Source organism: Astatotilapia calliptera, chromosome 11, assembly GCF_964374335.1.
Source record: "Astatotilapia calliptera chromosome 11, fAstCal68.1, whole genome shotgun sequence".
NCBI classification, from domain to species: domain Eukaryota; kingdom Metazoa; phylum Chordata; class Actinopteri; order Cichliformes; family Cichlidae; genus Astatotilapia; species Astatotilapia calliptera.
The window spans coordinates 8,413,038-8,426,710 of record NC_137432.1 but is presented as its reverse complement, the minus strand read 5'-3'; positions in this window follow the sequence as shown (position 1 = coordinate 8,426,710).

The window sequence follows — 13,673 nt, the reverse complement described above, 5'->3', positions numbered from 1 at the left end:
TGGTTTTTCTAAGTTGAACGGTTTTGAAGGAGTTAGATGCCAAAAAACGTACGGAATATGGAATAATAATAAAGATTTGAAGAACAATACTGTGAATGCTTTTCAAGCATTCACACTAATAACTAGAAAGTGCATTTTCTGAAGAAACTGCAGTGTGAATGCTTGAATCTGAATGTATGCACTGAAATGAATTAATTGCTGAATTTTGAGTTAAAAATATTGAATGAGATTAAAAAAAAAACAAAAAAAAAAACACGAATTTAACCTGAAAACAACAGTGCTGAACTGCTAAAAGCTGAAGGTTACACAGAAGAAGGAGTTGGAAAAAAGCTGAAAATGTTTTAATTGTAAATTAGAAAACCCTAAGAAATGAGAAAAGAACATTTAGAGTCAGAAAACATCTGAAAGAATATTAAAAGGTCATATTCTTTGAATCACTGAATGAAGAAAATGTGATCCCTCCACTTGGACCCACACAGTTTAAAAAGTTTACATCTCTGAGCTTTGAAAGACAAGATGTTGGAAAGAGAACAATAATGGCGACAATTTGAGGGTAAAATGATGGCTGTAGAGCAAACACTGTGGACACAGCAGCAGTTGAAAGAGAAGTGCTTAAGATGAATCTTGGTACAGTGGCAGGCAGAGCTCGTTAAGCAGGCAGGTGTGAGCCTGGTTGCTATAGTGACCGCACCCAATGGCTCCATACACACGTACACAGACATGCGCCTCACTTTTGCTGCTTAAAATGAACAGAAAAGTCAGGCCGAAACAAATCGTTCCCAAATGAAAAGTACATGTCGTACTGACAAAATTCTTTCACCGTGAGCGACAGCCATGTCTAGTCTACCAAATTCTCAGTTTTCATGTCTGTGGAGTTTATTATATGGACGTGGTGACAGTGTAAAGACACCATGCTCTTCTGATTTTCAAACGAACCTTCTGAGCCATTTTAACATTAGAGTCTATGGAAGAGTTGGAAGGAGGAGGCTGTGCATTGGTGACATTTATGAAAGAACCGTAACACCTAGGACAATAGTAAACACATTGGATGAAAGAGGACAGCCATGGCTACGTTTTGAGGGTAAAATCATACCTGTAGAGCAAACGCTGTGGACACAGCAGCAGTTTTAAAAAAGATTTTAAGATTAATTTTTTTGCTCCTCTCACTCTAGCAGTTGAGCTGTCTCACTCTAGCCCCAACATTCCGTCCCATACACACCCATTATAAACTCTGAAACGGGTGAAAAAACATCATGAAACTTAAACTGGAACTGAAGAAAAAGTATAATAGATATTGAAAAGATAAATACAAGTTGAATAGTTGAATGTCTTGTCTTCGTTTTAAAGTTTGAATGGTGGCTCTATGTCAATGTATGTGGAAGTAGTAAGAGTTTAAAAATGAGTAAGTTGAATGAGAATTTGAAGGGTCTCCCCATTGAAATACATGGGAAATTTTTGTTGAATAAAGTTGAATAAAATTAAAAATATAAATGTTAAAAATGAGAAAATTAGAAGCAGTCATGTCCAAAATAATAGGAATCTAACGATGTTTGAATGGTTTTTCTAAGTTGAACGGTTTTGAAGGAGTAGGCTTTCAAAAAACGTACGGAAAAATAAAATATAATAATAACTAGAAAGTGCATTTTCTGAAGAAACTGCAGTGTGAATGCTTGAATCTGAATGTATGCACTGAAATGAATTAATTACTGAATTTAAGTTAAAAATCTTGAATGAGATAAAAAAAAAAAAAAACAACCTGAATTTAACCTGAAAACAAAAGTGCTGAACTGCTAAAAGCTGAAGGTTACACAGAAGAAGAAGTTGGAAAAAAGCTGAAAATGTTTTAATTGTAAATTAGAAAAACCTAAGAAATGAGAAAAGAACATTTAGAGTCAGAAAACATCTGAAAGAATATTAAAAGGTCATATTCTTTGAATCACTGAATGACTAAAATGTGATCCCTCCACTTGGACCCACACAGTTTAAAAAGTTGACATCTCTGAGCTTTGAAAGACAAGATGTTGGAAAGAGAACAACGATGGCGACGTTTTGAGGGTAAAATGATGGCTTTAACACTGTGGACACAGCAGCAGTTGAAAGAGAAGTGTTTAAGATTAATCTTGGCAGAGTGGCAGGCAGAGCTCGTTAAGCAGGCAGGTGTGAGCCTGGTTGCTATAGTGACCGCACCCAATGGCTCCATACACACGTACACAGACATGCGCCTCACTTTTGCTGCTTAAAATGAACAGAAAAGTCAGGCCGAAACAAATCGTTCCCAAATGAAAAGTAAAAGTCGTACTGACAAAATTCTTTCACCGTGAGCGACAGCCATGTCTAGTCTACCAAATTCTCAGTTTTCATGTCTGTGGAGTTTATTATATGCACGTGGTGACAGTGTAAAGACACCATGCTCTTCTGATTTTCAAACGAACCTTCTGAGCCATTTTAACATTAGAGTCTATGGAAGAGTTGGAGGGAGGAGGCTGTGCATTGGTGACATTTATGAAAGAACCATAACACCTAGTACAATAGTAAACACATTGGATGAAAGAGGACAGCCATGGCTACGTTTTGAGGGTAAAATCATACCTGTAGAGCAAACGCTGCGGACACAGCAGCAGTTTTAAAAAAGATTTTAAGATTATTTTTTTTGCTCCTCTCACTCTAGCAGTTGAGCTGCCTCACTCTAGCCCCAACATTCCGTCCCATACACACCCATTATAAACTCTGAAACGGGTGAAAAAACATCATGAAACTTAAACTGGAACTGAAGAAAAAGTATAATAGATATTGAAAAGATAAATACAAGTTGAATAGTTGAATGTCTTGTCTTCGTTTTAAAGTTTGAATGGTGGCTCTATGTGAACGTATGTTGAAGTAGTAAGAGTTTAAAAATTAGTAAGTTGAATGAGAATTTGAAGGGTCTCCCCATTGAAATACATGGGAAATTTTTGTTGAATAAAGTTGAATAAAATTAAAAATATAAATGTTAAAAATGAGAAAAATACAAGCAACAGTGTCCAAAAGAATAGGAATCTAATGGTGTTTGAATGGTTTTTCTAAGTTGAACGGTTTTGAAGGAGTAGGCTTTCAAAAAACGTACGGAATAGATAATAATAAAATAGAATAATAAAGATTAGAAGAACAATACTGTGAATGCTTTTCAAGCATTCACACTAATAATAACTAGAAAGTGCATTTTCTGAAGAAACTGCAGTGTGAATGCTTGAATCTGAATGTATGCATTGAAATGAAATAATTACTGAATTTAAGTTAAAAATTTTGAATGAGATAAAAAAAAAAACCCCGAATTTAACCTGAAAACAAAAGTGCTGAACTGCTGAAGGTTACACAGAAGAAGAAGTTGGAAAAAAGCTGAAAATGTTTTAATTGTAAATTAGAAAAACCTAAGAAATGAGAAAAGAACATTTAGAGTCAGAAAACATCTGAATGAATATTAAAAGGTCATATTCTTTGAATCACTGAATGACTAAAATGTGATCCCTCCACTTTGATCCACACAGTTTAAAAAGTTTAAATGCCTGAGCTTTCAAAGATACGGTGTTGGAAAGAGAACAATAATGGCGACAATTTGAGGGTAAAATGATGGCTGTAACACTGTGGACACAGCAGCAGTTGAAAGAGAAGTGCTTAAGATGAATCTTGGTACAGTGGCAGGCAGAGCTCGTTAAGCAGGCAGGTGTGAGCCTGGTTGCTATAGTGACCGCACCCAATGGCTCCATACACACGTACACAGACATGCGCTTTTCAAGCATTCACACTAATAAAGATTAGAATAACAATACTGTGAATGCTTTTCAAGCATTCACACTAATAATAACTAGAAAAATTTGCATTTCCTGCGAAAATGCAGTGTGGATGCTTAAAGCTGAAGCTGTATGCAAAAAGTAGCTGAAAAAGCTGAAAAGTTGCAGAAATTGTAAAAACTTTGCAGAAGCAAAAGAAGTTTGCTAAAATGGAATAACTTAGCAGAACTGCAATATCTTAGAGGAAACATAATACTTGGCAGAAATACAATAGCATAGCAGAATTTAGCAGAAATATTGTAACTTACCAGAAACATGATAACTTCTCAAAAATACAAGAATTTAGGAGAAATAGTATAAGATAACAGAAAGAATATATTTAGCCAAAAATACTTAAACATTACAGAAACACTATGATTTAGAAAAATAGTACAACAGAGCAGAAATATTGTGATTTACCAGAGACACTGTGATGAACTATGAATATTGTAATTTTAAATTGAGACTATGTTTTAGCACAAATATTATAATATGGCAGAAATACTATAATTTAGCAGAAATACTATATTAAGCACAAATCCTATAAAAAGCAGAAATAGCATATTAAGCACAAATCTTATAAAATAGCAGAAATAGTATGATTTAGCACAATAGTAATAAGTTAAACAGAAAAATTGGAAAAGCAAAATGGACAGCTGAAAAAATGCTGAACATGCTGAGGGTCCCTCAAATATACTTGTTAAATGACAAAAATCTGCAAAAAAATTTATTACAGCCACACAATCACAAATATGTACACATGAGGAAACACACATGCACAGAGAGACCCACACACAAGATCCAATTCAGTCAACCAGTCTAAATATATTGAATTTAAATCTTAGAATGAGATCATCCCATTAAAAGCCTTTCTCTCTCTCTCTCTCTCTCTCTCTCTCTCTCTCTCTCTCTCTGTCACACACACACACACACACACACACACACACACACACACACACACACAGGGAGAGAGAAGTAAGTTTCTAGGTCAGCCTGGGAGCTGCTGAATTTGAATCCACCAATCAGAGAGCCTGTGTACTTTTTCCCGCCAAAACAGGTGCATCTTTTTACACACGCAGCAGAGAGAGGCACAGGATTATTGCAGCCTATTTCTCATAGTGAGGACTCCCCTCAAACAAATGACCATAATTTCCAAACCGTAGGGGCTAGAACGGTCATTCTTACACCGTTTTGTTCAGAAGAGATGGGGGAATCTTCAAGTGTTGACAATTTAATATTAAAATATGAATTTTTAGAGATATATGACATGGATGACTTGTTGACTTAGAAGCCACGAATTCCCCAATATGCAAATTTGAATGCCTGAGACCACATATGTGATTGGCTGGCTGGGAAGCCGTGCAGGCCCTGATTTGTGGGTTTGAATTCCTCAGCCCTCAGATATGATTGGCTGGCTTAGAAGCCACGAAGGCCCCAATATGCAAATTTGAATGCCTCAGGACACTTATTTGATTGGCTGGGAAACTGTGCAGGCCCTGATTTGAAAATTTGAATGTCTCAGTCCTCACAGAGGATTGGCTGCCTGGGGACCTGGCAGAAATATATAGAAATACTATTATTAAGCATAAATACTACATTTAGTAGAAATACTATGTTTTAGCACAAATATTATAAAAAGAAGAAAAACTATAATTTAGCAGAAATACTATATTAAGCACAAATCCTATAAAAAGCAGAAATACTATAATTTAGAACAAATAGTATAAAAAGCAGAAATACTATAATTTAGCAGAAATACTATGTTAAGCACAAATCCTATAAAAAGCAGAAATACTATAATTTAGCAGAAATACTATATTAGGCATAAATCCTATGAAAAGCAGAAATAGTATGATTTAGCAGAAATACTGTATTTAGCACAAGTACCGAAAAGTACCAGAAATACTATGATTTAGCAGAATAGTAATAACTTATTGAAACACAAATGCACAGAGGGACACACAAACACAGGCTCTAATCCAGTCAACCAGTCTAACTATGTTCAATTTAAATCCTACAATGACATGCTGTCAAATAAGGGCAGGGTCCTCTCTCTCCCACTAAACACACACACAAACACACACACACACACACACACACACACACACACACACACACACACACACAGGGAGAGAGGACTAAGTTTCTAGGTCAGCCTGGGAGCTGCTGAATTTGAATCCACCAATCAGAGAGGCTGTTTACGTTTTCCCGCCAAAAAAGGTGCATCTTTTTACACACGCAGCACAGAGACATAGACCTGCTTCTTTCAGTTTATTTCACATAGTGAGGATTCCCCTCAAACAAATGACCATAATTTCCTAACCATAGGGGCTAGAGCGGTCATTCTTACACCGTTTTGTTCAGAAGAGATGGGGGAATCTTCAAGTGTTGACAATTTATCATTAAAATATGAATTTTTAGAGATATATGACATGGATGACTTGTTGACTTAGAAGCCACGAATTCCCCAATATGCAAATTTAAATACCTGGAGCCCACATACATGATTGGCTGGCTGGGAAGCTGTGCAGGCCCTGATTTGTGGATTTGAATTCCTCAGCCCTCAGATATGATTGGCTGGCTTAGAAGCCATGAAGGCCCCAATATGCAAATTTGAATGCCTCAGGACACATATATGATTGGCTGGGAAGCCGTGCAGGCCCTGATTTGAAAATTTGAATTTCTCAGTCCTCACAGAGGATTGGCTGCCTGGGGACCTGGCAGATATATATAGAAATACTATGATTAAGCATAAATACTACATTTAGTAGAAATACTATGTTTTAGCACAAATACTATAAAAAGCAGAAATATTATAATTTAGCACAAATAGTATAAAAAGCAGAAATATTATAATTTAGCACAAATAGTATAAAAAGCAGAAATATTATAATTTAGCACAAATAGTATAAAAAGCAGAAATACTACATTTAGTAGAAATACTATGTTTTAGCACAAATAGTATAAAAAGCAGAAATATTATAATTTAGCACAAATAGTATAAAAAGCAGAAATATTATAATTTAGCACAAATAGTATAAAAAGCAGAAATACTACATTTAGTAGAAATACTATGTTTTAGCACAAATAGTATAAAAAGCAGAAATATTATAATTTAGCACAAATAGTATAAAAAGCAGAAATATTATAATTTAGCACAAATAGTATAAAAAGCAGAAATATTATAATTTAGCACAAATAGTATAAAAAGCAGAAATATTATAATTTAGCACAAATAGTATAAAAAGCAGAAATACTACATTTAGTAGAAATACTATGTTTTAGCACAAATAGTATAAAAAGCAGAAATATTATAATTTAGCACAAATAGTATAAAAAGCAGAAATATTATAATTTAGCACAAATAGTATAAAAAGCAGAAATACTACATTTAGTAGAAATACTATGTTTTAGCACAAATAGTATAATAAAGCAGAAATACTATAATTTAGCAGAAATACTGTATTTAGCACAAGTACCAAAAAGTACCAGAAATACTATGATTTAGCAGAATAGCAATAACTTACAAAATTACAAATATGGAGGCATATTGAAACAGAAATGCAGAGAGGGACACACAAACACAGGCTCTAATCCAGTCAATCAGTCTAACTATATTCAATTTAAATCCTACAATGACATGCTGCCAAATAAGGGCAGGGTCCTCTCTCTCCCACTAAACACACACACACACACACACACACACACACACACACACACACACACACACACACACACACACACACACACAGACAGACACAGAGGGAGAGAGCTGCCGAATTTAAATCCACCAATCAGAGTGGCTGTTTACGTTTTCCCGCCAAAACAGGTGCATCTTTTTACACACGCAGCAGCACAGAGAGGCACAGGATTATTGCAGCCTATTTCTCATAGTGAGGACTCCCCTCAAACAAATGACCATAATTTCCTAACCGTAGGGGCTAGAGCAGTCATTCTTACACTGTTTGGTTCAGAAGAGATGGGGGAATCTTCCAGTGTTAACAATTTATCATTAAAATGTGAATTTTTAGAGATATATGACATGGATGACTTGTTGACTTAGAAGCCACGAATTCCCCAATATGCAAATATGAATGCCTGAGACCACATATATGATTGGCTGGCTGGGAAGCCGTGCAGGCCCTGATTTGTGGATTTGAATTCCTCAGCCCTCAGATATGATTGGCTGGCTTAGAAGCCATGAAGGCCCCAATATGCAAATTTGAATGCCTCAGGACACATATATGATTGGCTGGGAAGCCGTGCAGGCCCTGATTTGAAAATTTGAATTTCTCAGTCCTCACAGAGGATTGGCTGCCTGGGGACCTGGCAGAAATATATAGAAATACTATGATTAAGCATAAATACTACATTTAGTAGAAATACTATGTTTTAGCACAAATACTATAAAAAGCAGAAATACTATAATTTAGCAGAAATACTATATTAAGCACAAATCCTATAAAAAGCAGAAATAGGATGATTAAGCATAAACACTACATTTAGTAGAAATACTATGTTTGAGCAAAAATCCTATAAAAAGCAGAAATACTATATTAGGCACAAATCCCATAAAAAGCAGAAATAGTATGATTAAGCATAAATACTACATTTAGTAGAAATACTATGTTTTAGCACAAATAGTATAAAAAGCAGAAATATTGTAATTTAGCAGAAATACTATATTAGGCACAAATCTTATAAAATAGCAGAAATAGTATTATTTAGCACAATAGTAATAAGTTAAACAGAAAAATTGGAAAAGCAAAATGGACAGCTGAAAAAATGCTGAACATGCTGAGGGTCCCTCAAATATACTTGTTAAATGAAAAAATCAGCAAAAAAATGCACAGGGAGAGAGAAGTAAGTTTCTAGGTCAGCCTGGGAGCTGCTGAATTTGAATCCACCAATCAGAGAGCCTGTGTACTTTTTCCCGCCAAAACATGTGCCTCTTTTTACACACGCAGCACAGAGAGGCACAGGATTATTGCAGCCTATTTCTCATAGTGAGGACTCCCCTCAAACAAATGACCATAATTTCCAAACCGTAGGGGCTAGAGCGGTCATTCTTACACCGTTTTGTTCAGAAGTGATGGGGGAATCTTCCAGTGTTTACAATTTATCATTAAAATATGAATTATTAAAGATATTTGACTTGTAATGCACCATAACTGAGTAGAGCGAAGCAAAAACTGCCTTGACTTGCCCTCAAACAACGCTTTCTAACTCGAAATCTATTTGGAGTATCGATATCATTCTTTCACCGTAAGAGACAGCAGGCTTTGGTGAACAATCATGGAAATTTTCAGGTCTCTGTGGAAATCCAACAAAAAGTTATGACGAGAGAAAAAAGTGGTTCATTTCCACAGTTTGAAATCTGAAGAAATCTGAGCGAAGGACGAATTTCCTACCCTCAAACAAGTCCAACTCATTTCAGAACGGTAATAGGTGAGAAAGAAATTCTTGAATTGTGAGCGTCAGGGGTGTCTGAAGATATTCGGGGACAAGCCTCATGTCTTAACTTTGCTTCGTTAAGGAGATATGACGATTCGAATATGCCTCTCATTACAGAAATCCAGCGGTGATTTTGAACAAGCTCTCCATTCACTTTATATGGATAGTTTTCTGACCTTGTGTTAGTCTGAGGAGATTTGCAAAAATTCTATAAATCCCACAACAATGATGGTGACATTTTCTGAAAGCCAGCAAAAATACCTACGTTTTGATGTATAATTTGTGGAAGTTGAGTGAAATTGAGCAAGTAGCAGGAAGTTGTTCGGACATGAAGTGAAAATTGCAAAACCTTCAGTGGCACACTGGAAGCCAAGAGCATAGCAACCATAACAACACATGTATTTTGTGAAAAATCACAATTTTGCAACTCAAAACTTTAAGAGGCATAAAAGTAAAACAGTAGAAGATTTGAAAAAGCTGAATCATACCTGAATAGCCAAATAATTTGTGAACATTTTAAAATTTGAATGGTTGTTCTAGGTGAAAATATGAGGAAGTAGTTAAGTTTCAAAAACAGGCAAAATTTAGCAGAATTGCAGAAGTTTCCCATTCATTTCAATGGGACAAATTAAAGGAAAAAAGCTTAATATTTTAAAAAGTATAATAGTTAAAAATAGCAAAAATCGTAGCAGGAATTAGCAAAAATAGCTGAATAGTTTAAAGTTTGAACGGTGAAAATAGCACAAAAATTGTGGAAGTAGTTAAACGGCGAAAAGTGTACGGAAACACCCGGAATAATAATAACTAGAAAAATTTGCATTTCCTGCGAAAATGCAGTGTGGATGCTTAAAGCTGAAGCTGTATGCAAAAAGTAGCTGAAAAAGCTGAAAAGTTGCAGAAATTGTAAAAACTTTGCAGAAGCAAAAGAAGTTTGCTAAAATGGAATAACTTAGCAGAACTGCAATATCTTAGAAGAAACATAATACTTGGCAGAAATACAATAGCATAGCAGAATTTAGCAGAAATATTGTAACTTACCAGAAACATGATAACTTCTCAAAAATACAAGAATTTAGGAGAAATAGTATAAGATAACAGAAAGAATATATTTAGCCAAAAATACTTAAACATTACAGAAACACTATGATTTAGAAAAATAGTACAACAGAGCAGAAATATTGTGATTTACCAGAGACACTGTGATGAACTATGAATATTGTAATTTTAAATTAAGACTATGTTTTAGCACAAATACTATAAAAAGCAGAAATACTATAATTTAGCAGAAATACTATATTAAGCACAAACCCTATAAAAAGCAGAAATACTGTACTATGATTTGGTAGAAAAAACTATAATTAATCAGAAATGCTATATTTGGCAGAAATACGGTATTTGGCACAAATCTTATAAAATAGCAGAAATAGTATGATTTAGCACAATAGTAATAACTTAAACAGAAAAATTGGAAAAGCAAAAATGGACAGCTGAAAAAATGATGAACATGCTGAAGGTCCCTCAACTATACTTGTTAAATGAAAAAAATCAGCAAAAAAATCTATAACAGCCACACAATCACAAATATGTACACATAAGAAAACACACATGCACAGAGAGACACACACACAAGATCCAATTCAGTCAACCAGTCTAAATATATTGAATTTGAATCTTAGAATGAGATCATCCCATTAAAAGCCTTTCTCTCTCTCTCTCTCTCTCTCTCTCTCTCTCTCTCTCTGTCACACACACACACACACACACACACACACACACACGGAGAGAAAAGTGAGTTTCTAGGTCAGCCTGGGAGCTGCTGAATTTGAATCCACCAATCAGAGAGCCTGTGCACTCTTTCCCTCCAAAACAGGTGCATCCTTTTTACACACGCAGCACAGAGAGACACAGGATCATTGCAGTCTATTTCTCATAATGACGACTCCCCTCAAACAAATGACCATAATTTCCTAACCGTAGGAGCTAGAACGGTCATTCTTACACCGTTTTGTTCAGAAGAGATGGGGGAATCTTCAAGTGTTGACAATTTATCATTAAAATATGAATTTTTAGAGATATATGACACGGATGACTTGTTGACTTAGAAGCCACGAATTCCCCAATATGCAAATTTGAATACCTGGAGCCCACATACATGATTGGCTGGCTGGGAAGCTGTGCAGGCCCTGATTTGTGGATTTGAATTCCTCAGCCCTCAGATATGATTGGCTGGCTTAGAAGCCATGAAGTCCCCAATATGCAAATTTGAATGCCTCAGGACACACATATGATTGGCTGGGAAACCGTGCAGGACCTGATTTGAAAATTTGAATGTCTAAGTCCTCACAGAGGATTGGCTGCCTGGGGACCAGGCAGAAATATATAGAAATACTATGATTAAGCATAAATACTACATTTAGTAGAAATACTATATTAAGCACAAATCCTATAAAAAGCAGAAATAGTATGATTAAGCATAAATACTACATTTAGTAGAAATACTATGTTTTAGCACAAATCCTATAAAAAGCAGAAATACTATAATTTAGCAGAAATACCATATTAAGCACAAATCATATAAAAAGCAGAAATACTATATTAAGCACAAATACTATGAAAAGCAGAAATAGTATGATTAAGCATAAATACTACATTTAGCAGAAATACTATATTAAGCACAAATCCTATAAAAGCAGAAATAGTATATTAAGCACAAATCTTATAAAATAGCAGAAATAGTATGATTTAGCACAATAGTAATAAGTTAAACAGAAAAATTGGAAAAGCAAAATGGACAGCTGAAAAAATGCTGAACATGCTGAGGGTCCCTCAAATATACTTGTTAAATGACAAAAATCTGCAAAAAAATTTATTACAGCCACACAATCACAAATATGTACACATGAGGAAACACACATGCACAGAGAGACCCACACACAAGATCCAATTCAGTCAACCAGTCTAAATATATTGAATTTAAATCTTAGAATGAGTTCATCCCATCAAAAGCCTTTCTCTCTCTCTCTCTCTCTCTGTCTCACACACACACACACACACACACACACACACACACACACAGGGAGAGAGAAGTAAGTTTCTAGGTCAGCCTGGGAGCTGGTGAATTTGAATCCACCAATCAGAGAGGCTGTGCACTTTTCCCCACCAAAACAGGTGCATCTGTTTACACACGCAGCAGCAGAGAGAGACACAGGATTATTGCAGTCTATTTCTCATAGTGACGACTCCCCTCAAACAAATGACCATAATTTCCTAACCGTAGGGGCTAGAACGGTCATTCTTACACCGTTTTGTTCAGAAGAGATGGGGGAATCTTCAAGTGTTGACAATTTAATATTAAAATATGAATTTTTAGAGATATATGACATGGATGACTTGTTGACTTAGAAGCCACGAATTCCCCAATATGCAAATTTGAATACCTGGAGCCCACATACATGATTGGCTGGCTGGGAAGCTGTGCAGGCCCTGATTTGTGGATTTGAATTCCTCAGCCCTCAGATATGATTGGCTGGCTTAGAAGCCATGAAGGCCCCAATATGCAAATTTGAATGCCTCAGGACACATATATGATTGGCTGGGAAGCCGTGCAGGCCCTGATTTGAAAATTTGAATTTCTCAGTCCTCACAGAGGATTGGCTGCCTGGGGACCTGGCAGAAATATATAGAAATACTATGATTAAGCATAAATACTACATTTAGTAGAAATACTATGTTTTAGCACAAATACTATAAAAAGCAGAAATACTATAATTTAGCAGAAATACTATATTAAGCACAAATCCTATAAAAAGCAGAAATAGGATGATTAAGCATAAACACTACATTTAGTAGAAATACTATGTTTGAGCAAAAGTACTATAAAAAGCAGAAATACTATATTAGGCACAAATCCCATAAAAAGCAGAAATAGTATGATTAAGCATAAATACTACATTTAGTAGAAATACTATGTTTTAGCACAAATAGTATAAAAGGCAGAAATATTGTAATTTAGCAGAAATACTATATTAGGCACAAATCTTATAAAATAGCAGAAATAGTATTATTTAGCACAATAGTAATAAGTTAAACAGAAAAATTGGAAAAGCAAAATGGACAGCTGAAAAAATGCTGAACATGCTGAGGGTCCCTCAAATATACTTGTTAAATGAAAAAATCAGCAAAAAAATGCACAGGGAGAGAGAAGTAAGTTTCTAGGTCAGCCTGGGAGCTGCTGAATTTGAATCCACCAATCAGAGAGCCTGTGTACTTTTTCCCGCCAAAACATGTGCCTCTTTTTACACACGCAGCACAGAGAGGCACAGGATTATTGCAGCCTATTTCTCATAGTGAGGACTCCCCTCAAACAAATGACCATAATTTCCAAACCGTAGGGGCTAGAGCGGTCATTCTTAC